Source organism: Somniosus microcephalus, chromosome 10 (assembly GCF_052327205.1).
Source record: "Somniosus microcephalus isolate GS21.2 chromosome 10, FLI_Smic_1.0, whole genome shotgun sequence".
NCBI lineage: Eukaryota > Metazoa > Chordata > Chondrichthyes > Squaliformes > Somniosidae > Somniosus > Somniosus microcephalus.
Window position 1 is genome coordinate 168853192 of NC_140996.1, and position 23345 is coordinate 168876536.

Genomic DNA, 23345 nt, shown 5'->3' on the forward strand with positions numbered 1-23345 from the left:
TCCTCCTCCTCCTCCTCCTCCTCCTCTGCTGGTGCTCCAATGTCTGGTGGCAGTGGCTGAGTCCTGAGGATTGCCAGGTTATGCAGCATGCAGCACACTACAACAAAATGGGAGACTCGCTCACGTGAGTACTGAAGGGCTCCTCTGGAATGGTCCAGACAGCGGAACCGTTGCTTTAGCATGCCGATTGTGTGCTCAATGATGTTCCTGGTCGCTTGATGGCTCTCATTGTATCGTTCTTCAGCAGGGGTGCTGGGCGCACGGAGCGGGGTCATCAGCCAGGTGCACAGAGGATAGACCTTGTCCCCGAAAAGCCAGCCTCCTGGGTGAGCCGGGGCCTCGAAAAGGTCTGCCACAGAAGTCTGGCGCAGGATGAAGGCGTCGTGGCTGCTGCCTGGAAAGCGGGCATTGACAGCGAGTATCAGCTGTCTTTGGTCACACACCAACTGGACGTTCAACGAATGGAACCCCTTCCGGTTGCAGTAACCCTCGGCATTCTCTAGCGGCGCTCGCAAAGCCACATGCGTGCAGTCAATGGCACCCTGGACCATGGGGAAGCCCGCTATTCTTGCAAATCCCAGTGCGTGCTCTTGCTGCTTGTCCGGGGTCATGGGGAAGGAAATGTACTGATGTCTCCTTTTAAAGAGGGCATTCGTGACTTGACGGATGCAGCAATGCACCGCGAACTGGGAGATATTGACAATGTCTCCAGTAGCGGATTGGAAGGAGCCGGTGGCATAGAAATTGAGAGCCACTGTCACCTTCACTGCCACCGACAGAGACGTCCTGCTCCTCAGTTGAGACTGCAGATCTGGCTGAAGCAGCTGGCAGAGCTCAGTGACTGTTAGATCCGTGTATCTTGATGTTGTGTGTCCTTCAATAACTAGACAAGAGTCTACAGGGAACAATCAACAGGTGTTTACTGGATGAGGGTTACTCTAAAACTAACTGTACAGATCCCTACTCAGGGTTTTATATATAGGTGTGGTCACTGCCAGTACTACAGTATACAGGAGCTGTAAAAAGTAGTTCTCCCCTTAAAGGTACATACACTACAATTCCTCCCCTTTTAGATTAACAGTACCATAACATTCATTGAACAATTAAATATCAACTAATTACAATTAACACTTTAAACATGCAACATTAACTGAAAATAGTCCATTTATAAATTCAGTCTTTGGGGCGGCATCCTGATCCTTTCTGGATAGCGTCTTTCCTGAGTGTCTTGCTCTTGGTGCGGAGGCGATTCTGGCCCCCTGTCGTCGGTTGGTTCATCAGCTTCCGATGCTACTGTTTCTGGGGTAGATGCTACCTGTAAGTTGGGTTCATCACCAGGTACGCGAGACATGGGGTTGACTCGTTCCTGTGACTCTAGGATCTGGTCGACATGGCGTCTCACAATGTTCTCCCCAACATCCACTGTGTACATTAGTGGCCCCTGCCGTGTGCATATAGTTCCTGGTTGCCATTTCTCTGTTCGGTAGTCGCGGGCCAAGACTGGTTGCCTTACATTGAAGCTCCTTGTCGGCTTCTCATTGATGTGCTGGAATTGCTTATTCTCAACATCTCTTCGTACATTTGGTCTGAGCAAATCCAGACGAGATCTCAACCTTCGGTTAAAGAACATCCTGGCCGGGGTCTGGTTGGTGACTGCATGTGTCGCATTTCTGCAGGCTAACAGGAAATTGTCCACCTTATGCTGCAGTGGAATGCCGTCATCGCACATGGCCCTTACTGCTTTTTTAAAGGTTTGTACGAACCTCTCAGCCAATCCATTTGTGGCTGGATGATACGGGGCGGATGTGTAATGCCTTACCCCATTCCTTTTCATGAATCTTCGGAACTCTTCGGACACAAACTGTGGTCCGTTATCAGAGCAAATCTGCTCTGGCAAGCCGTTCCTGGCAAATATGGTCCGTAGGACTGCAATCGTTTTCTCCGTGGTGGTGGACGACATTTTGATCACCTCAGGCCATTTCGAGTGCGCATCCACGGCTATTAAAAACATTGAGTCCATGAATGGACCAGCAAAATCAATATGCACCCGTTGCCATGGAGATGAGGGCCACTCCCATGGGTGTAGAGGGGCATGTGGTGGTGCATTTTGGACCTTCGGGCATCCTGAGCAGCTCTTTGTCAGGTCCTCAATTTGCTGATCGATCCCCGGCCACCACACATAAGCCCTAGCAAGGCTTTTCATTTTCACCCCTCCCAGATGGCCTTCGTGAAGCTCATTGAGCACTCTCTCCCTTAACTTGGGTGGAATTACCACTCGGGATCCACACATCAAGGTCCCCTGGCATACTGACAGCTGTTCTCTTCTGGATGAGAATGCTGGCAACAGTGAGTCGCCATGTGTTGGCCATCCCTTCACCGTCAAGTCATATACCTGAGACAGTGTCGGGTCATTTCGGGTCTCCTTCTCTATATCAGCATTAGTTACTGGCAAGCGTTCAATTATAGGCGACTAAAATATTTCGACAGGGTCCACTGCTGGTGCTTCCTCCGCAGTAGGCAGTGGCAGGCGTGATAGCCTATCAGCGTTTCCATGCTGTTTCGTGCCCTTATACTCGATTTCATATTGGTTGGCCCCTAGAAAAAGGGACCATCTTTGTAGCCATTGCGCAGTCATCACCGGAATACCCTTCTTTGGATTAAAGATGGAGACAAGTGGTTGGTGGTCAGTCAGCAAGGTGAACTTCTGCCCGTGCAGATAGTGTTTGAACTTTTTCACTCCCCACACTAGGCTGAGGGCCTCCCTGTCAATCTGGGTGTAGTTACGCTTGGCTGAGGTTAGTGACCGAGACGCAAAGGCTACCGGCCTCTCTGAGCCGTCCGGGAATTTGTGCGACAGCACCGCTCCAATGCCATAGGATGATGCATCACACGCCAACCGAATTGGTAGTGCTGGGTTGAAATGAGCCAACACCTCTTTTGATGTGATCAATTCTTTGCACTTCTGGAAAGCACGTTTACATTCGTCATTCCACTTCCATGGTACCCCCGTTTGCAGTAGGGTGTTCAGTGGGTGTAGTACTGTAGACAAATTCGGCAAGAACTTATGGAAGTAGTTCACCAGCCCGAGGAACAACCTCAGTTGTGACACATTTTCCGGAGCTGGAGCCTTGACTACTGCCTCAATCTTTTCAGGGGACTTATGTAACCCCTCTTCATCAATAACGTGGCCACAATACGAGATCTGCTTCTGGAAAAACTCGCATTTGTGGCGATTAGCTCGGAGCCCATATTCCTTCAATCTAGTGAGCACCTGCTCCAGGTTGGCGAGGTGATCACTGTCATTTTTGCCCTTGACCAGGATTTCGTCCAAATAACACTGGGTCCCTGGAATCCCTTGCAGGACTTGATCCATTGCCCTTTGCCAAATAGCCGGAGCTGATGCTACCCCGAACACCAGCCAGTTGTATTGGTAGAGACCTTTATGAGTGTTGATTGTGAGGTACTGTTTCGAGGCTTCTTCTACCTCCATTTGCAGGTACGCCTGGGCCAGATCAATCTTAGTGAAGCATTTCCCTCCAGATAGCGAGGTGAAAATATCTTCAATCCGCGGAAGCGGATATTGTACTGTGTGAAGGACTGGGTTCACTGTCACCTTAAAGTCCCCACAGATGCGAACCTTCTTTGGTTCCCCAGGCGTATTACTCAATGACCTCTTCATTACAGGAACGATGGGTGTAGCCCACTCGCTCCAGTCCACTTTGGACAGTACTCCTGAACGTTCCAAACCTTCCAGCTCTGCTTCGACGGCTGGGCGGATCGCATAAGGCACCGGTCTGGCCTTAAAAACTTTGGGCTTGCATTTTCCTCTATTTTGATTGTCGCTGTTATGCCTTTTAGTGTTCCGAGTCCCTCCTGGAACACTTCTTGTGCATCAGTTAGCATTTTTGACAGTCGTCCAGGTGTGACGTCATCCTTTTTGGCATCTACAGTCAGTGCTTTTATGGAATGCCAATCTAGCTGTATCTTTCGGATCCATTCACGTCCTGGTAGTGGTGGTCCTCCATCTGGCAAATCATATAGGTCCATTTTTGGTGTTTCCTTGCCGTTATATATAACGTTCACCCTTATTTTTCCTTTGGGGTAGACTTTTTGCCCCGTGTACGTCTTCAAGACAATCTCTGTATCTCTCAAGGGTATATGTGAGAATAGCCGCTTGTAGTCCCTTCGGTTTATGACTGTTAGGGCTGATCCTGTGTCCAATTCCATTTTCACTTGGACTCCGGCTATCTTGAGCGTGACCCAGATAGTTTGGTGATCCTCCGTTTTGATCACCTTATGTAGTTTCAGACAACCCAGCTCCTTGCTTCCGGAGTCTGTATCACTTTTCTGTTCGTCTGAACTACTCTCCATCACCTTATGTACCTTGTTGTACTTCTCCTGTGGAGATGTCTTTCTGCTGGTTTTCTTTCCCGACCTGCAGACTCTTGCTATGTGTCCTACTTTTCCACACTGTCTGCACACTTTGTCCTTGAACCAGCAATCATTATGGTCATGTGTTGTTCTGCCGCAGCGATAGCACTTCACTGTTCCGTATGACATTTCATTTGTGCCATATTCTTGCGGTCTCCGTTGTATCTCTGCAGCGCCCCGTGCGGCTGCTTCGTGTGATACTGCCATGCTGAAAGCCTTGTCCAGCGTAAGATCCTTTTCTGATAGAAGCCGTTTCTGGGTTCCTTCACTTTGAAGCCCACACACAAACTTGTCCCTTAAAGTATCTGCTAGTCCCGTTCCAAACTGGCAGTGTTTTGGCAGTGTGGAGTTTGCACATTCTCCCCGTGTTTGCGTGGGTTTCCTCCGGGTGCTCCGGTTTCCTCCCACAGTCCAAAGATGTGCGGGTTAGGTTGATTGGCTATGATAAATTGACCCTTAGTGTTAGGGGGATTAAATACGTGGGGTTGCGGGGATAGGGTGGGATATGTGTTGGTGTAGGGGTTACAGGGATCGGGTGGGATATGTGTCGGTGCAGGCTCGATGGGCCAAAATGGCCTCTATCTGCACTGTGGGATTTCTGTGATTTCTGTGATTCTGTGATAGCTTGCACAGTTCTGTTAAATACTCAGCATTACTTTCATCTTTATGCTGGTTCCTTTTGTGAAACTTAAATCTTTCTGCTATCAGCAGTGGTGTGGGGTTTAAGTGATCCTGTAGGATTGACACTATGTTTTCAAAATCCTTTTCCACTGGCTTCTCTGGGGTTACTAGGTTTCGCAGTAAGCCATACGTTTTTGCACCCATTGAATTCAACAATACCAGCGCTTTCCTCTCATCTGGCACTTCATTCGCCTTGCAGTACACTTCTATGCGTTCGACATATGTCGTCCAATCTTCGACTTCATTGTTGAACGCTGTGACACTGCCACTCTTCGGCATCCCTGGGTGTGGTTAGACTGGCTCAAAATGGCGTTTTCCCACGCTCTCCCTTCTTCTCCGCTGTGGCTCAAAATGGCGTCTCCCACACTCTCCCTTCTTCTCCGCTGCGGCTCAAAATGGCGTCTCTCGCGCTTTCCTTTCTTCCCCACTGACGCTGCTCGGCCCTTGAACACCGGCTGCACTCTGCGCGTTTTCCTTTCTTCCCTGCTGACGCTGCTCGGCCCTTGAACACCGGCTGCGCTCTGCGCATTTTCCTGCACGCCTCTCTCTCTCGTTGACGCTGCTCGGCCCTTGAACACCAGCTACACTCTGCTCTCTCTCGTTGATGCCGCTCGGTCCTGAACACCGGCTGCGCCCTGTGCGCTCTACCCTTTCTCTTCTCCCGTCGATGCTGCTCGGCCTTTTTCTGTGCCGTCGGTCGGCTCTAGCCACCACTGTCCGGGAAGGGTCTGCACCGTACCTGTTGCCAGCCCGTTTCGCTGGACCACCGTGACTGGAGAACCAAGCCCAGCTCTCAACAGCCTCCCCTGCGATGCTCAAGTCTCCGCTGGATGGTCGACGCCCGTGCGTCTAGACTTGGCCTTCTTCTTTCACTTTTCTCCAGGAGCGAATCCCTGGGAGGTGATGCAGAGTTGCAGGTAGGTTTGAATCTTCTTGTCGCCAATGTTAGATCCATGTATCTTGATGTTGTGTGTCCTTCAATAACTAGACAAGAGACTGCAGGGTACAATCAACAGGTGTTTACTGGATGAGGGTTACTCTAAAACTAATTGTACAGATCCCTACTCAGGGTTTTATATACAGGTGTGGTCACTGCCGGTACTACAGTATACAGGAGCTGTAAAAAGTAGTTCTCCCCTTAAAGGTACATACACTACAGTGACCACCTCCCTGCTGAATCGCAGCCTTCGAAAACACTGCTCCTCAGACATGTTGAGGTATGAGAACTGTTGGCGGACGCCTGTTGGCCCTCCTCCGTCTGGCCATGATTGGCACTCTCTGTCGGCGTCTCTGAGCCCTCTCAATGCAATGGAGAAGCCCAACGTTTCCACCCATTGCAGCCCCCATAGTATGTGGCCACTCAAGGTTATGCCAGTGAAAAAGCAAACCAACTACAAAGTTCTGGGCCGAAGCCAAAAGTACCTCTGCAAGCATTGACTCAATGCAGAAAGCTCTCTCCCTTTGTCTCTCTGAAAATCTCTCTCTCTCTCACAGAAGGGGTGGTCCAAAAATGGCTACCACAAAGAAGCCAGGAAGAGCCCCCTTTAAATAGCGCCCACCCCAGCCCCACAGCAACTGGGAACCGTTCCAGTCAACCAGTCGCTGGGAGCGCCAGGCGGAAAGCAGGGGGGTGCCACTGAACTTCCGGTTCGGGGCGCCCCAAGGGCGTTGCACCATGAAATGACGTCAGGATCTGCGCGCGCAGCTGAGCGGGCGTTGCGGTTTTGCGCTGCCGCTAAATGTCCGCTCAATTTCACGAGAGGCGCAGGTCTCGCCGCGCCCGGGCGCTAGCCGCCTCGCGCCCCACTTATCGCCCTCTTAAGGCACTAATGGGTGGCGCAAACAACTGAATTTCTCCCCCTTTATCCGTTAATGGTTATCTTATATTTATGCCCCCTTGTTGTGGACTCACCCACAAGTGGAAACTGTGGTGTATGTAACCTGTTCCACCTTAAGAGAACTACCTTAAGAGATGTACTACTTTCTCTTGGCTGCTGTATACTGTAATACTGTAATACCGGTGGTGACCACACCGGTATATAAGTGTTGTGCAAGGATTTGCTGGGCAGTTCAGCCCTGACCTCCGAATAGTAAAGACCTGTTAAAAGTTATTCTTGTTGTCTGTGTCCAGTGATTGATCCTAAACATAACTGGGACACACAGACTCAACAGTGGCGACGAGTCCGATCTTACCCTGCGGCAATTTTACATCCAATGCAGCTTCGTCCTCAAAACGGGCATCGAGAAGAGGCATCCGCCCTCATCATCCTGCTGAGCACCATCGCACGGGAGGCATCGAGAACCCGGGTTAAAAAGAAAAAGAATTCTGACCACGAAGCCCTCCATCAGCGACAGGCAGTGATCATCCCTTCTACCACGGTGGTGGGTAAGCCGATCAGCGACACGAGCAGAAAGTCGGCCGCGTTGACTGTGGAGTAGGGGAGGGAAAACGGAGGAATAAGGGCGGAGAGCTCGACCACGGCCGGTAGAAAGGGCCGGGCTGCAATCGAGGCCGAGAGGCGCAGCGACTGGGGCAGCTTAAGGCTCGAGAGCCACGGAGAACTCAAACGCAGCCGGTGTACAGGACCGGGCTGCAAGCGGGGCTGCGAGGCAAAGCAGCATCGGGGAGTTGAGAAGCTTAAGGCACGAGAGCCGCGGAGAATTCAAACGCAGCCGGTGTAAAGGACCGGGCTGTAAGCGGGGCTGCGAGGCAAAGCAGCGTCGGGGAGTGAGAACCGCTGGGGAGGCGAGAACGGCAGCAGCAAGGCAATCACCATTGCAGCCAGCGGGGGAAGAAGGCAAACGCGGGAATCCGCCATTGTAGTCGACGGGGGAAGAAGACGAGCGCGGGAAAGACCGCCAAGCGCGGGAAGCCGCCATTTTAGTAGGCGGGGGAAGAAGACAAGCGCGGGAAGCCGCCATTTTGAGAAAAAGAAAAATTTAAAAACTTGCAAGGGTGCCTAAGCATGGGAGCATTAATACCTTTGATAGTGATATCGAAGATTGGACCACGTATGTGGAATGCATGGAAGTTTATTGTAAAGCAAATAAGGTACCAGATGATGAGAAAGCACTAACCTTATTAAGCTCAATGGGTGCGAAGACATATGGGCTATTGAAGCACCTTCTATCACCAAATAAACCGGCGGATCAGACTTTCACGAATATTGTTACTGTCCTGAAAAATCATTTAAACCCCACGCCGCTGATGATAGCGGAACGATTTAAATTTTACAGGAGAACGCAGTTGAAAGACGAAAGCAACGCTGAATTTTTAATTGAACTACGTAAGCTATCGAAGTACTGTCAGTTTGGAACAGGACTAGCAGATGCGCTGAGAGATAAATTTGTGTGTGGATTGTTAAAAGAAGGAACACAAAAGCGACTGCTTGAGGAGAATGATCTTACGCTTGATAAAGCTGTCACTATTGCAGCATCGCAAGAAGCCGCAGCGAGAGGCACTGCAGAAATGCAGCTACGGTCACCGGAACTCTGCACCAATCAAATGGTCTTGAGTACAGTAAAATGTTATCGTTGTGGAAAGACAACGCACGATCAGAACCAGTGCTGGTTCAAAAATCAGGAATGCAGAAAATGTGGCAGGCTTGGTCACATAGCTAAAGTATGCCGGTCAGGAAAGAAGACCAGCAACAAAAAGTCACCGCAGGAAAAGTACAGAAAGGTACACAAGGTGACAGAGAACAGTTCGAACGAACAGAAGTCAGATTCAGACTCCAGCAGTAATGAACTGGGTAGCCTAAGAGTACACAATGTTGGTAAGGAAGCAGACCTCCAAACAATTTGGGTCACACTTCAGATAGCAGGAGTCCAAGTGAAGATGGAATTGGACACTGGATCGGCATTGACGGTCATGAATAAGAAAGATTACAAAAGGTTATTCCCACATATTCTCCTACGGGATACGGAGATTGTATTGAAAACATACACGGGGCAAAGAGTATACCCCATCGGGAAGATAGAGGTAAAGGTGGTCCACAAGGGCAAAGAAAGCCAAGGAATGGACTTATATGTGCTACCTGAGGGAGGTCCACCACTACTGGGACGGGAGTGGATTAGGAAAATAAATATGGTCTGGCATTCCTTAAAAGCACTAACGGTAAATTCCGGTACAAAAGATGTCAAACCTAAACGATTGTCCAGAATATTGGACGATGCTAAAGAGGTGTTCCAACAGGGACTGGGAACACAGGGAGGAATTAAGGCAAACATCAAGGTTGAAGAACATGCAAACCCAAAATTTTTCAAAGCCAGACCGGTACCTTATGCAATACGACCTGCTGTGGAAGCTGAGCTGGAAGGGCTAGAATGTTCAGGAGTACTGTCTAAGGTAGACTGGAGTGAGTGGGCCACGCCCATTGTCCCCGTCATGAAGCGTTCATCAAGCAACAAGCCGGGGGAACCGGGGAAGGTTCGCATCTGTGGAGATTTCAAGATCACTGTTAATCCGGTGCTTCACACGGTGCAGTATCCGCTTCCGCGGATTGAGGATATCTTCGCTTCGTTGTCTGGCGGGAGACACTTCACCAAGATAGACCTGGCGCAGGCGTACTTACAGATGGAAGTTGAGGAAGAGTCACGCCAGTATCTCACGATCAACACGCATAGAGGCTTGTACCGGTATAATAGACTGGTTTTTGGAGTGGCATCGACTCCAGCAATTTGGCAGAGGGCCATGGAGCAGGTATTACAGGGAATTCCAGGTACACAATGTTACCTGGACGATATTCTGATTACAGGAGATGATGACGAGGAACACCTTGCAAACTTGGAACTGGTGCTCACCAGATTGAAAGAATATGGTCTTCGAGTTAATCGCCAGAAATGTGAATTCTTTCAGAAGCGGATCTCGTACTGTGGTCATGTCATTGACCAGGAGGGGCTTCATAAGTCTCCTGACAAGATCGAAGCTGTTGTGAAGGCTCCCGCTCCGGATAATGTATCCCAATTGAGGTCGTTTCTAGGGTTGATTAACTATTACCATAAGTTTCTGCCAAATTTATCCACGGTGCTGCACCCGCTGAACGCTCTTTTGCAGAAGGGAGTACCATGGAAGTGGAGTGAGGACTGTAAGAGGGCCTTTCGTGAAAGCAAGGCATTGATCACCTCAGAGGAAGTGTTGGCTCACTTCAACACAACACTGCCTATTCGTTTGGCTTGTGATGCTTCTCCATATGGTATTGGGGCAGTACTCTCACACAAGTTGCCAAATGGCCAGGAGAGGCCAGTTGCGTTCGCATCCAGATCATTGACCTCCGCTGAGCGCAACTATGCTCAGATAGATAGGGAGGCTCTCAGCCTTGTGTGGGGAGTAAAGAAGTTTAATCATTACCTGCAGGGCCAAAAGTTTACGCTTCTGACAGACCACCAGCCATTGGTATCCATTTTTAATCCTAAGAAGGGTGTTTCGGTGATGACAGCACAGAGACTCCAGAGATGGTCCCTTTTCCTCGGGGCACATCAATATCAGATAGAATTCAAAGGTACAAAGCAGCATGGTAATGCTGATGGGCTGTCGCGCCTGCCACTACCTACAGAGGAGGAGGCACCGACGGTTGACCCTGTTGAGTTATTTCACTCGACCATCATCGAATGTTTACCAGTCACCAATGCAAGTATTGAAAGAGAAACCAGGAACGACCCGACACTGTCCAGGGTCTACGAAGTGACAGTGAAGGGATGGCCAGCACATGGTGATCCACTGTTACCGGCATTCTCAGCAAGACGAGAACAGCTGTCCGTCTGTCAAGGAACATTGATGTATGGAACAAGGGTGATTATTCCTCCTAAGTTAAGAGAGAGAGTTCTAAAGGAACTGCATGAAGGTCATCTGGGGGGAGTCAAGATGAAAAGCCTTGCTAGGGCTTATGTGTGGTGGCCGGGTATCGACCAACAGATAGAGGAGCTGACGAAAAGCTGCTCAGGGTGCCAAAAAGTGCAAAATGCACCTCCGATTGCACCGCTGCATCTATGGGAATGGCCTTCAACCCCATGGCAACGTGTACATATTGACTTTGCTGGTCCTTTCATGGACTCCATGTTTTTAATTGCGGTGGACGCACATTCTAAATGGCCGGAAGTGATTAAGATGACTACCACTACCTCGGAAAAGACGATCGCGGTGTTAAGAACGATATTTGCTAGAAATGGAATGCCAGAACAAATATGTTCAGACAACGGGCCGCAGTTCGTGTCAGAAGAATTCCAGAGATTCATGAAGAAGAATGGGGTGAAACATTATACCTCTGCCCCATATCATCCGGCTACAAACGGGTTGGCCGAGAGATTTGTACAAACGTTTAAAAAAGCAATAAAGGCCATGAGCGAAGATCAGATTCCACTACAACACAAGGTGGACAAATTCCTACTGGCATATCGAAACGCCACTCATGCAGTGACAAACCAAAGTCCTGCCATGATGTTCTATAACAGGAGGTTGCGGTCCAGGTTGGACTTGTTAAAACCAAATGTGCGGAGGGAAGTTGAAAACAAACAGTTCCAACATATAAATAACAAGACCACTCGGAGCTTCGAAATAGGACAACCAGTGTTAGCCCGGGACTATAAAAACGAGAAATGGCAATCTGGAACAATTCGGGCCAGACAAGGACCCCTGATGTACATGGTAGATATTGGTGAAAATGTAATACGGCGTCATGCTGACCAACTGGTAGAATCGAGAACAAGGGTTGAACCCATGGTTACGGCAGAGACAACCGTGGAAGAAGTTCGTGAACCTGAAGCATCTACCTCAGAAGTGAATGTACCTGATGATGATGTCCAATCCATAAGAGACCAACTAGATGAGTCACCCCAGCAACGAGAATCAGAGACCCCTGAAAGGCTGTATCCAACTCGAATCAGGAGGCCTCCTCAGAGACTGAATCTTTGAACTGTTTTGCATGAAGTTGTATATATATATATGTTATTATGTTATGTTAAATGGGGATATAACTGTTAAGCTAAAAAGGGAGGATTGTGGTGTATGTAACCTGTTCCACCTTAAGAGAACTACCTTAAGAGATGTACTACTTTCTCTTGGCTGCTGTATACTGTAATACTGTAATACCGGTGGTGACCACACCGGTATATAAGTGTTGTGCAAGGATTTGCTGGGCAGTTCAGCCCTGACCTCCGAATAGTAAAGACCTGTTAAAAGTTATTCTTGTTGTCTGTGTCCAGTGATTGATCCTAAACATAACTGGGACACACAGACTCAACAGAAACAGTTTCTCCACATCCACCCTATTGAACCTCTTAATAATTTTAAAGACTCATTCCTATTAAGTACTGGGTTAAGACTGCCCAAACTCATTAAATAGATCCTTTACAGCCAATAGATAGAGGAAATGTCAGTTTAGTCTAGTTTCAAACCCAGGTTTTAGAGGTGAAAGTACAGTCTGCAAACCCACACTGCCACCTTGTCACATAGTTTTACACTGTTAATTAAATAGAACAATTTTAACTTTATTGTTTATGGTCATAGAAATATGTGCTGCCATCAGAACATGATCAAGATGTCGAAACATAGGAAGTTAGGAACAGGAGTAGGCCATTCAGCCCCTCAGGCCTGTTCGTCGTTCAATGAGATCATGGCTGATCTGTAACCTAACTCCATTTACACACCTTAGCTCGATATCTCTTAATACCCTTAGCTAGCAAAATTCTATCTATGTCAAATTTAAAATTCTTAATTGAGCTAGCATCTACTGCTTTTTGTGGGAGAGAGTTCCACACTTGTAAGATGCAGGGTTCTCAAAATTCCCGCACTCACCAAGTTACGGATCAAGGGACCCTGTTTTGGACAAGTTATTGAAAACAGGGTACCCAAAATGGCTTCTGTAAATCTCATGACCAATATGGACAGGATTTTTAAAACAGGACTCTGCCAGCAAGCAGGCCCGGAGACGAAACATTAAAATACAGGAATCCGTGAACAAAGACTCTTTGGAGCCCAGCCAGACAAAGTAAACACAGAATACACATTTATTTGACTCGAATCGAATCAATTTAGAATAGGCCCATAATTGTGGCCATTAGCTTTCTGCATGTTTAATCGATAACAGCTCACAGTAGCCATCAAGGTAGGATGAAGACAATCAAGTCTTATCCATGACAAAGCAACCAGGACATCGGGGCCATTAGACCCAGAGATAACCACTCCTAAAGTAGTTAAAATAAATGGTTGTAATCATTTAAAACAGCCCGCCAAAAGTTAAACAATGGACTGACCAGATAAGGAGTTGGAGAAACGGGTATAATTGGAGGCCCATCAGTAGCAATCGCTCTCTTGCTCTTACCCTTGCTCTTGACTTTGACTCTTGCCGGTGGCCTTGGGCTGCTGCCGCTCGTACTCGCGCCCTGGCCTCGTGGCGGGCTCTCTTCCCACACCGCTCAACAACCGAGGACGCCCATTACACCGGGGCCAAATGAGAACGAGACCCGAGTTCAATACCACACCGGACACACAGGCCACAAAGGGGCGAGACAAGACGAGACGAAGAAGAAGGTAACCGATAAAGCAGAGAAGGGCAGCGAAAGATGCATTGGTAAAAACCAAACGCCTAGTTATAAGGTGGCGTTTGGGGAAGAAATTAGCAGTGTATGTATGGACAGTGAGAATAAGTTGGCGTTTTGAACACTGCGAATAAGCTGGCGTTAGACGCGGGTGCCCACGCCGCAACGAATATACTGGCATTCAAAGGATGGGTAGTAAAATCGAATAAGCAGTGAAGACCGCCAACCAACCCCCAACTGCAATATTACCGCCGACGACCGCCCGAGGGAGAAGAAGAAGAAAACCCATCGCAATGAGACGACAACAGTAGCTGAGGAAAGGAGGGTGTGTCGCAACAACAACTCCAGCGCCGCGCCCTGAGACCACGTGACGATGGGATACCCCAAAGGACAGCAGAACCAAACCTCAAAACTCACAACTGTTAAAGCAACCGGTTTTGGATTGGTGAGCATGAATTCCTGACCCCTCATAGCTTAATCTAGTTAGGTATAGGGGTGGGATAAGGATACGGGGATTGTTAATGTAGTTGTTTTTCCCTCGATGTGCCATGTGTTCCCCATTCCCATATAAGTATAATTATTGTATTTGCCTGTATTTCATACAAGTAATTTTTCATAAGATTGTTGTATTCTGCTTTTAATAAAATCTTGGTTTTCTTATATCAAACCACTTGTCTACTCGATTTCTTGCATCGCCGCCTGTACCTAAGGGTTTGGGAGCGATTCGAACCGCTCAAGGGACAGTCAGAGGCGCAGCTGACTGGGCGCACGGGCCACACGCCACCCCCTACAGAAAATGGCGACCGCAGCAGGACTCCGACAACAGGCGTGCGATGCAGTAGCTAATGGTTCGGATGAGCAAACCATGATGGAAGAAAGGATTTCTAATTATGTGTTTAGCAAGGTGAATATCACAAAGAAGTGGATCACCACTCTGTTAAAGGCTGGGCGTCTGGTAGATGCAGCAGCTAAGTGGACAGAGGGGAAGGAACACAAGAAGTCCTTAGAGAAGGCAGTCTGGCTGATGTGTTTCAAAAGGCAGGTCCAGTTTTTGGACAGGCTCGTTGCAGCACAGGCAGCTGAGTTAAAGGAGTCAGCCCTGGAGATCCAGGATAAGGCTCTAGCAGGGGAGAAGTTAATGGTAGCGTTGCAGGCTCTGAATCAGGAGAGGTTGTATTTAATGGGAGAACACAAGGCCCAGTTGGAATACCTACAGTGCCAAGTCACCGAAGCTAAGGGAAATGAGTTAAAGTTGCAGGAAAAGAACGCCCACTTGGCAAGGCAAGTTAGGGAACAGGAAGGGAAAGTACAGGAGGTAAAGGCAGCTTATAAGCTAGCGAGCGAACAGGGGTTTGAAGAGGCAGACCACGGCCCCTGCAAAGAGCGGATAGAAAATCTGAGCTTAGCTCTGAGGAAGGCAAAAGGCATGGTATGCCTTATAAGCTCAAAGGCAGGTCAGGCGGATTTTATGGGGAACAAGGGGAGGACCGTGCAAACATCACCGGTTGTGCCCAGGGACGACCCGGTTGAGGGACAGGAGGTCTCACGACCACCACCCGTAGCGCCAGGTTTCAGTGAGATCTGGCAGCAAGGGGGGGTGGAGCCAGAGGTGGGAGCAGAGGTGGAGCAACCCCCGCCAGAGAGGTCGGAGCCGGGACCGATGTGCCCAGCACGGCATCGGAGGTTCGGCCCACCCGTCAATGGCGACGATGAGGGACCCCTCCAAAACCAGTTCGTATTACCCTATAGCCCCCAACAGCTTAGGGCTGTGGTGAGCCATGTCCCAAAGCTCTCCGAAAAAGGGGACCCCTCGATCCACTTCAGGGAAGTAGAGCAGGCAGCCAGCGTCAATGACTGCGACGGTGCTGAGCAGGCCAAAATGCTGCTATTCTCCCTGGAGAGTAGGCTCCTCCAGTCCCTCTCTGACGAGTGTAAGAAGGGGCAGAGCGGGTATGAGGAGATCAGGGATGAAGTTCTGGAGACCATGCGGATGAATGAGGGAAGTCCCTTCTCCCGTGTGGAGAAGACGGTGCAGCTCGCAGGGGATCCCCGCAGGCTTTCGCGGACCGGTTATGGCCGGTGTACCGGCGTGCCTGTCCGGGGACACCTAACCGGGCGTTCCTGAACGGGGATCCCCTGGCCCATTGGCTCCGTTGCCTGGTGGCGAACAGCTTGCCACAGGTCCGGGCCAAGGCGGAGGTCTGGTTCGACCCCAAGAATCCCCAGACCAACGAGCTTACGGTGATCAGACAGTTGACTCTGGCCTATAAGAACGGTAGGGGAACCGATGCACACCCACCCAAGGGGAAGGTGCATGAGGTAAAACCCGGACTGGGTAGGAAAGAGTGGCACCAGGAAGGGAATAACACCCCCCCCCAACACAAAGACGAATTGTTACAGGTGTGGGAAGGATGGTCACTGGCAGAAGGAGTGTAAAAACCCTTGGAAAGATAGCAAGGGAAAGAATTCCACAGCCCCAGCCCAAAAGGCAGAGGCAGGACTCCCTCCTGCAGCGGTCGAGTCATTTTTGGATACCATGAGGTCCTTATTGACTGGCCAGGAGAGAGTAGCAGCCGCTACCGGTGCTCTGACCCTGTCAGCCCCATCCAACCCGCAGCCCTCACTAGAGCCAGCACAGCCTGTTGACCTGTGTTCTCTCCGGTATGATGAATGGAAAAGACCCCTCGTGGAGATGGAGGTGGAGAAGGTGACGGGGACCTATCTGTTGGACACGGGGGCATCATGCACCGTGGTCCACTCAGCTAACCCCACCACCTCACCTCTATCTAATGGGGTCCCATACAGTCTGTCGGGGTTCACAGGCAAAGGACAGGCCGGCTCGTTTTCCATCCCGCTCGCCATTCGTTTAGTACTGCTCCGCTCTAAGTGGACCAGTGTCCTGATGAAATGGGAAGTGGAGGGTGGAAGAGGGGTCCTGGGAGCCGACTTTATTGTAGGCCACGGGATCCTAGTAGATTTGAGAAATCATTGCCTATGGGGCGCAAGTAAAGGAAAGGACGGCGAGGTAGTAGTAATCCCAGGAAAGGAAGGGAAGGGGACCCTATGCACCATGAAGCCCAAAGAGGGTTATAACCTCGAGCTTATGGTCAGTAACACCCCACAGGAGTTCCAGGCATTTGTGCAGGCCCACCTAGCCACATTTGCCACACACAAACACAACTGCGGGAGGGTCAACGGGTTTGAGGTCAGCGTAGACGGGGACCTCATGGTCTGACCACAGAAACAGTATAACTTCCCCAGGGAAGCAGAGCCAGACATGGAAGCAGCCATGTCCTCTTTAGTACAGCAGGGAGTTCTGAGACCGATAGCCACCCACGTGAACTCTCCATTGTGGCCGGTTAGAAAGCCGGACAATTCCTGGAGGGCCACGGTGGACTATCGAGTGCTCAACAGTAACATCCCAGCCTGTGCACCCACGGTAGCAGCAATTGCTGACTTGATAGGAAGTATCCCAGCATCCGCGACCACTTTCACGGTGCTGGATATTTCCAACGGGTTTTGGTCCATCTCTTTAAGGAGGGAGGATCAGTACAAGTTTGCCTTTACGTTTAAAGGGCAACAGTACACATGGAACTGCTTGCCTCAGGGCTTCCACAACAGCCCCAGCATTTTCCATCAGTGCATGGCAAACAGTTTAAAGGAGTTCAGCCAGCCCAGACAGTTGGTACAATATGTGGACGACCTGCTTCTCTTCACCGATTCGAGAGAGGAGCATGGCCCACTATTGGCTGAACTGCTGGAGCTGCTTGGGCAGAAGGGTTTTAAGGTAAACCCCAAGAAAGGGCAGATCGGCCAGCAGGAGGTGAAATTCCTAGGCCTGACCGTGCGCGCTGGAGAAAGGGCCATAGATAAGGCTAGGAGAGAAGCTGTACAAGAGTTACCGGTCCCCAACACAGTGACGGGTGTGAAGTTGTTTCTAGGACTAACCGGGTACTGTAGAGACTTTATTGAGGACTTTGCAGCCTCTCTGCTCCGACTCCTACACAAGGGAGTGGAGTGGCTTTGGGATGAGGGTTGCCAGGCAGCATTTGTCAGGCTCAAGAAAGACTTGCAGACCGCACCAGCTCTAGGGGCTATAAATGGGGGGAAAGAGTTTCTCCCAGAGTAGCAGTAGCAGCCAGTGGGGACAGCCTGAGTGCTGTGCTGCTCCAAGAGCGGCATGGCAGGCTGAGGCCGGTGTCTACTCCTCCAGGATACTCACGGATGTGGAGAGGAGCTACTCCAACTGTGAGCGGCACCTCTTGGCCACACATTGGGCTGTGAAAAGATCGCTGATCTTCACAGGCACCTCTCCCATCACCCTCCTCACCCATCACACACCCACCCAGATGCTTCTGGACGGGAGGATCAAGGATGGAACAGTGGGCAGTGCCCGCATTGCTCGCTGGACCTTGCTCCTCTCACAGATGGAGCTTAAGGTGAAGGGTCTCTGTGAGCCAAAGCTCGCAGCCAATCTGATATATCCTGGAACAGCCCACCGGTGTTCCATAGAAGGAGTTTGGGAAGTGAACATAGGTTTACGGGCCGGGATACATCCCACAGGCCGCGAGATCTATGTAGATGGTTCCAGCACGGTATCTGCTGGCGAGCGTCTCACGGGGTGTGGAGTTTATGACCCAGCGGCAAACATTGCCCTGGCGATTAAGCTCCCCAGCACCATGAGCACCCAGCAGGCTTAACTGTCCACGGTAGTGTACGTCGTTACACATCCCGAAATCTTCCCCACCCCCTACACGATTTACTCGGACAGCATGTTCACGTGCAATTCGTGTACGGAGTACCTGGCCATCTGGTCCCGCCGCGGATACACCTCCACCAACGGGAGACCCCTCACAGTAAAACCCCTGCTGGAAAAGATCTTAGCAGCAGTGGGGGAGGAAGGGGAGGTTTTCATCCACAAGGTGAAGGCCCATTCCTCCACAGAACCCCGCAGTCAAGGCAACCAGCAGGCTGACATGCTCGCCAAGGAGGGTGCCCGCACAGGCACTTTCTGGGACCCATATGGGTCCAGACCCATGGCGGCAGTCAGAAGTAGGGATGGGACACAAGGGAGTGCAGGGGTAGCATTAGCCCCGGACCTTAAGACGATCCAAGCCCAAGACCCCATCCTCAAAACAGTCCTCAGTGCAGTGGCTGAGGGGAAAAGGGTAGAGGGTCCGTACAGCACAGCAACCCTCTCCTTGAAAGAGGGCATGCTGTTCCGGGGGGAACAGTGGGTTGTGCTGCAGCAGCACCGGAGGGAATTCCTTCAACTGGCCCATGAGGGCCCAGGAGTGGGACACCCCGGGCCTGAGATCACCTGGCAGCGGGTGGAACAGGCGGGATGGTGGCCGGGAATCAGGGAAGATGTCCGCGAGTTCTGTGCCGGCTGTCTTGTGTGCGCTGCTAATAACCCTGACCCCCACAAAAGGAAGGTACCTATGGGACATATCAGGAGGGTAGAGGGACCATGGCAATTGATAGAGGTCGACTACATCGGGCCCCTGCCCACCGCATCACCATGGAAAGGATGGCAACCTCCATGGAGGAGATAAGTCGCCAGGGTATGGAAAACATGGTAAGTGTTCATAATAGAATGACATCTCTTGAGGAGCGATGGGCATCTATTGAACAGAGAAACCAGACTTTCATGGAATTCCTTCTGAGTAGGACTGCCAGTGCAAATACGGGTCCCCATGGCCCCCTGATGTACAGCAAGGTGCTCGCAAGCCACTTCCAAGCGTTGGCCCCTTCTGCCTTTGCAGCTTCAGGTGGGTGAGCAGCAGCCTGGCGCTCCTGTTGCTGCTGCTGTTGTTCCTGGTTCTGCTGGTGCCGCACCTGGTGTTCGAGCTCATCTAATGCCCAGAAGGGAAGGAAATAAATGGCTCCCATGCTTCTGGTATATGCCTCTGTTGAGGAAGCGCTGAGTGAAGGTGATGAGCGGGGTTTCCCAGGAGGTCACACTGGAGACCTGTGTGAGGCTCCAACCTTCCACAGGTGTGGTTAAGCCTGGTAAAAGTTGCCCCAGGCCTGAAACAACAAAGTCCTGCCACCTGTGTAGGGGGTGGTGTGGGGTGACGCGTGCGCCCAGTCAGTTATGCCTCTGACTGTTTATGAGCAGTTTGAATCACTCCCACACCCCTGGGTTCTAGACACCGGACTTAGGTACAGGCGGCGATACAGAAAAGACTCGAGTAGACAGGTGGTTTGGATGTAAACAAAACCAAGATTTTATTGAAATAGAAATTAACACAATCTTATGAAAAGTTACTAGTATAAAATTTACAGGCAAATACAAAATAACTATACTTATACAGGGAATGGGGAACACACGGGCACATCAAGGGAAAACAACTATCTTAACAATCCCCTTATCCTTATCCCACCCCCTATACCTAACTAGATTAAGCTATGAGGGGCCAGAATTCAGGCTCACCAATCAAAAGATCTGCTGAATTCAAAACAGCGGTGGGGTTTGGGGTTCGCTCTTTGTGCTCTCTGGAGCCTGCCATCGTCACGTGGTCTCGGGGTGCTGCAAGGGCGTTGTCCAGGTACAAGTACCCCAAAGTTAAAGTCTCTGCTTGGGTACTTTAATTCGCAGGGATGATGGTTCCTCTTCCTCAGCCGGCAGTTGGAGTTTGCATGAAGATAGTCGACGGTGAGCTGGATTGAAGGCCCGATTATTTGAAGCTTTTCTTCAATCGTCTTCCCATTCGTCTCCCTCACCACCTCGCCTCGTCGCGTCCCGCCTCGCCTGGCCTGGTTTGTCCGTGTCCGCCTGGTGCAATGCCGGGTGTCCCTGATGGAATGGGGAAGGTACGGGCAGTGGCCAGGCGGTAAGCGCGGGACGGGGAAGAGCAGTAGCCATGAGGGCGAGGGGCCGGAGCAGGAGCCGGGAGCAAGGGCAGAGAGCAGAGAGAGAAGGTTGCCAGTGGGCCTACAATTATACTCCTTCGGATGGCCCTTATCTGCACGCCAAATCAGGTTAGTTCTTTGTCCCAATCTTGGCGGGCTAGTTTAAATAATTGTAGCAATCTAAACTAACTGTTTTTAGATGGCCGGTAATCGCACCTACCGGCCCGATTCCTGAGTTGCTTTTGTTATTAATACATCTTAATCGGCCTGCCCAGCTTCGATGGCTCCCCTAAACTGTTTCCGATTATTTATGCAAACAACTTGATGGCCTTAAGTATAGGCCTCACTGGTTTTGATCTGTCTCCGAATTGACTTAATGCATAATTCAAAGTCCTGTCTGCTTTCAAAACACAAAAGTCTCTCTTCACAGAAACTGCAGCTTGGGTTTCAATTTCCCAAGAAGCTGCTTGTGCCACAGAGTCCAAGCTTTTAAAATCTTGCAGGCTTTTAGCCACGAGGCACGGACGCCATCTTTGGGTACCCTTTTCATTAAAATGTCCATGCAGGGCCCCTTTTATTAACAATAACCTTTGGGGAAATGTAGAAATTTTGTGAATCTTACACTTGCAAATGATGACTGATCAAATCTCCTCTTTAATGGTTGACCTGCAGCTGATAGTCAGCAAGCCAATAGTGCTCACGCCAGGTTTCACAGGCGTGATCCCCATCAGGCGTGTTTTACATGGGAAAAGGGTTAAAAATGCAAGGGCCTGCTAAAATGGGATTATAAAGGCCAATTATTGCTGATTAAGGGTCTTAAAGACCAGTCCCGCCTGTTGGATGCGGGACTGATTCGGGACCATCAGACACGCCTGGGTTAAAATGGCTCGGGGTCGGGAACCAGGCGGGGCGGGGGGTCCCGACCCCCAGGTTTTGCGATTTTAACCCCCCACACGCCTCAAAGCCCACCTCACGGCTGAGTTAAAATCCTGCCCAATGTTTCAGGTCAATGACCTTCGTCAGAACTGGAAAAAGTTAGAGATGTACAGTAATAGGTTTTAAGCAAGTAGAGAGGCAGGGAAATGGGGGAGTAGGGAAAAATAAAAGGGAAGGTCCGTGATAGGGTGGAAGACAGGAGAGATTAAGTGAAAAAAGGGATGATGGTGCGAAGCAAAAGGACATGGTAATGGGACAAGTAAAGAAACAAAAGATGGGTCTAGAGGAGGTATAAATGGTAGAATCATTAACAGCTGCTGTCCAACAAAATGGGGTTATGATCTGAAATTATTGCACTCAATGTTGAGTCCAAAGGCTGTAAAGTGCCTAATCGAAAGAAGAGGTGCTGTTCCTCGAGCTTACGATGAGTTTCATTGGAACAATGTGTGAGGCCGAGAACAGAGCGGTCGGAGTGGGAGTGGGGTGGAGAATTAAAATGATAGGCGACCTGAAGCTTGGGGTAATGCTCATGGACTGAATGGAAGTGTTCTGCAAAGCGGTCACCCAATCTGCATTTGGTCTCCCCAAAGCAGAGGCAACCACATCGTGAGCAACGAATACAGTATAATAAATTAAAAGAAGTACAAGTAAATCGCAGTTTCACCTGGAAGGAATGTTTGGGGCCCTGGACGGTGGAAAGGGAGGAGGTAAAAGGGCAGGTGTTGCATCTCCTGCACTTGCATGGGAAGGTGCCGTGGGAAGGGGAGGGGGTATTGGGGGTGATTGAGAAGTGGACCAGGGTGTCGTGGAGGGAACAATCCTTTTTGATTTTCCCCCCTCCCCCTTTCCTTGCCACTGCGCTTACTTAAAACCTGTTACATCTTTAACTTTTTCCAGTTCTGACGAAAGGTCATCGACCTGAAACGTTAACTGTTTCTCTCTCCACAGATGCTGCCTGACCTGCCGAGTATTTCCAGCATTTTCTGTTTTTATTTCAGATTTCCAGCGTCTGCAGTATTTTGCTTTTCTATCTACCTACCCTATTAATTCCTTTCAAAATCCTAAAAACCGCAATCAAATCATTACTTAACCTTCTATATTTCAGGGAATACAAGCCTAGTTTATGTAATCTCTCATAATTTAACCCTTGGAGCCCTGGTAACATTCTGGTGAATCTGAATCTGATGAAATCTATACATAATCTGATGAATCTGCACTACTCAGAAACTGAACTGGACCAGCCACATAAATACCGTGGCAACAAGGGCAGGCCAGAGGCTGGGTATTCCGTGGCAAGTGACTCACCTCCTGACTGCCCAAAGCCTTTCCACCATCTACAAGGCACAAGTCAGGAGTGTGATGGAATATACTCTCCACTTGCCTGGATGAGTGCAGCTCCAACAACACTCAAGAATCTCGACACCATCCAGGACAAAGCAGACCGCTTGATTGGCACCCCATCCACCACCTTAAACATTCACTCCCTCCACCACCAGTGCACCATGGCTACCGTGTGTACCATCTACAAGATGCACTGCAGCAACTCATCAAAACTTCTTTGGCAGCACCACCCAAATCCACGACCTCTTCCACCTAGAAGGACAAGGGCAGCAGGTGCATGGGAACACCATCACCTCCAAGTTCCCCTCCAAGTCACACACTATCCTGACTTGGAAGTATATCGCCGTTCCTTCATCGCCGCTGGGTCAAAATCCTGGAACTCTCTCCCTAACAGCACTGTGGGAGTACCTTCACCACACGGACTGCAGCAATTCAAGAAGGTGGCTCACCACCACCTTCTCAAGGGCAATTAGGGATGGGCAATAAATGCTGGCCTTGTCAGCATCACCCAAATCCCATGAACGAATTTAAAAAAACACACTCCTTCCAAGACCAATATATCCTTT